A 3,156-nucleotide genomic window follows, 5' to 3' on the forward strand; every position below is an offset into this window, starting at 1 on the left:
CCTTGCCCGGTGCTCCTCACCTGCAGAGCAACTTGGGAAAGCCCAGGGAAAGCCCCAGGAGCCAGCGAGGTCGCGGTTTCGAAGTTCTCTCACTGCGGGGGTTCTGATGACGGCAGTTTCCATCAGTCTGTTGGAAAATAGGAAACCTCAAAGTTTTGACCCTGACACTGACGCCTTCCTGCTGGGAGGATGCTGCGCGGCCGGGCAGGGCTGCGGGCGGGGGGGATCGAGCCCCCTGGTCAGGCCGGGTTTGCACGTGTGCACGAGGGGCCTCCGAAAATGGCATCGAGGGCCACGCCTGTGCCAAGCACATGAAAGCCTTCTCTTTGAGGGTTTTCTCCTTTGGTTGTTTTGAATCTCTTTTCTCCGTTGCTCTTTTTAAACTTGTTTTTAATTTGTTATTCTCTTTGTGGGCCTCCTTTATTTTTATTCTACTTTACCAAAAGCGCCTGGATTTTATTCCCATCCCAGCCTTATTAGCATTTTGGTCTTTGATCTCTTTTTAAAAGGATTTACACCACAGTTTTATTATTCAATTTTTTTTATTTTCACATAATCTACAGAAATGGCTGAGACAAGAAAACTTTCCAGAAAAGAGAGCTGTTCCCTGCAAGGCTGCTTAACTGGGGCAGGGGAAGGTGTCGTGGCGAGGACCCACACGAGGCACCTTTCGCCCTTCCCGGAGGGGCTTTGCAGAGCTGCTCCCCAGCTGCTCCTGGCTCTGCTGCAGCAGGGCCGGTGCCCGGCGAGGGGCACGCCGGAGGAGGCCGCCCGCCCGAGCCGGCAGAGCCCGTGCAAGGGAGGCATCGCCCCGGCACCGCAGCCTTCTGTGCCGTCCCGCGTCGAAGGTGCTCTCCCGAGCACCCCACCGCCTCTCCCCGCAGCGCCCTCGGTGCCAGGCATGCCCCGCCGCCACGCTGCCTGGGGACCGGGTTTGGACCGGGGCTGCCGGCGTCCTCCACCGAGTAGCACCCCGCCTTCCACGCCGCACAACCTTTAGCAGCTCTTCGCTAGGAATCACTTTCTAATGAGCACAACAAAGTGATAACAATTAATGAGGAAGCAAAGCATTTATTTCTGAGCCCTAATTAACATTATCCCAAGCATTCTCTCAATGCTCTTTTGATGTCATAAAGCATGCTGGAACTATAAATGAGCTGTTCTCCCATTAACACTGCCATGCCCCCATCCCCTCCCTCTGTTACCCAGACATTAACCAAACCACTACATTCGCGGGAAGTTAAAGGCCGCATCTTTATTCACAACAAAACAAGATAAACAATCTGCAGGTGGATTTTGCTGTGATGTCCCAGCATGGAAAAGGATTAAAATACTGATGCCATAGCGCTCGGGTAGGGCACGTGGTGCGGCCGTGCTCATGGGCTCCTGCCCAGGGGGTGGGGTTACCCAGCCTCCACAAGCTTGCATGCAGAAGTGGGTCTCCACCATCTGGAGTTGACTTGAACCCTATTTTTGAATGGAAAAATAATTTTAGCCTCTTCCCAAGCCAAACAAGCCCTAGGAGGAGGTGAAGCCGCAGGTCTCCTTCCCCAGCTCAGAAGTCTGAACCCCACCGAGTTCAGGCCACACAGAAATCCCCCGTCGCGTCCAACACGCCCAGCTCCTCAGACACAGCCGTTGCTCCCAGTCCTGGTTGCTCTCTGCCTGCCCGGCTCGGGGCGCGCACCGCTGTGCAGCCCATTTGGGGCTTGGCGAATCTCCGGCGTGGTGCCTCTCCTCCCCCCGCACGGTGCTGTACGGTATGTTCTGCAGACTATGAAATACACTCCGGCGGTTACCTCCCGGATGCGAGCAGGATCCCAACAGCCTCCCGGATCCTTTGTTTTGAGGCTTTTGTGTTATGCCGGCACTAGAAGAACATGAGGCTCCGAGGACGAGCCCTGCAGCCTGGGTGCAGTAGGGGATGAAGTCTTGTGTTATACAGCAAAGTGCCTCAGCAGCACCCGAGTTAACGTCCCCACTTTCATGGGTCTGCAGTGGTGAAATTGCACATTCCTCTTGCAATATGATATGGAGATGCACAATTTTCTGCCTTACATAATTCAAATCCGTATCTGTTCCAGCACAACTTGCATTCGCCCTGCAAAAAGAAAACCTGCGAATACACGCCAGCCTCTTACACGGAGATCAAGTCACTGCCAAGACCGATTGTGTTCAAATACAGCATCTCCCAAGTATTTATCTGTTTCATGTGACTTATCAGGTGCCAGCGAAACCTCTGTTCTTGATGGGGTAATGCAGGCTTGAAGGCAAAAGAAACCCTCTGGCTTATACCACATCCGTTACTAATCCACCGAGACGCATCACATCAATAATAATGCTGGAAAGGAAAGGAGCTGTCTCGGCAGCCCCTTCCTCTGCGCTCGCGCTCAAGCGGCTGAGCTCCAGGTACTCTCAGAGCAGGAATTGGTGGATAAAACTTCAGTCTGGGTGGGAAGAGCTCCGTCCCGTACGACACGGGAGTCTGTGCTCAGCAGAAGGGAGCGGATGGGGAGGGAAGTCAGTCCGCTTGGACTTCCAGCTGCTTTTACAAGCCAGCCTCTAACTGTGCTTTTACATGAGAGCGGCCGCTTCGACTGTTCCCCCGGTGCCCTTAGCAAGGAGCCGTGCTGCAGCAGCAAAGTGCCTCTTCCTCATTATTTGGCTTCAGACTGGCATAATATCAGCATGTTGATGTGCCTCGTCCTGGGCGGGGTACGTGGGACGAGCCGAACCTGCTGCTGTGCAAACTGGCATTAGCAGCCGGGCTGGGAGTGTCAGGCGGCCGTGCGGTCTGGGGCTCAGCACCGTGCTGGCCGGCGGACAACCCAAGGCCCCAGCCCACGCCGGCGTCCCCCAGCCGCTGCCCACAGCCCTCCCTTCCCGTGCCGACCCCCCGGGCAGCCCCCCACGCTGCTGGCACCCCTGAAAACACACCGCCCGTGGCACAGAGCGCTCTGGCGCTCGGGCATTTAGGAAAATGTTTTAATTTTGCAGGGGTTGAGCGGGGAGGAGAAAATTGGTGATGATGGCTGTGCAAGGAGAGCTCAGCTGAGCATGCGAGGAGCTGCCCCGTGTCCCCGGACACCTGGGAAGCAGGGGACAGCCGAGAGCTCCCTGTGCAAAAACGACACCCTGCCCAAACCGTTTGTCATT

Source organism: Ciconia boyciana, chromosome 18, assembly GCF_034638445.1.
Source record: "Ciconia boyciana chromosome 18, ASM3463844v1, whole genome shotgun sequence".
In the NCBI taxonomy this organism is placed as follows: Eukaryota; Metazoa; Chordata; class Aves; order Ciconiiformes; family Ciconiidae; genus Ciconia; species Ciconia boyciana.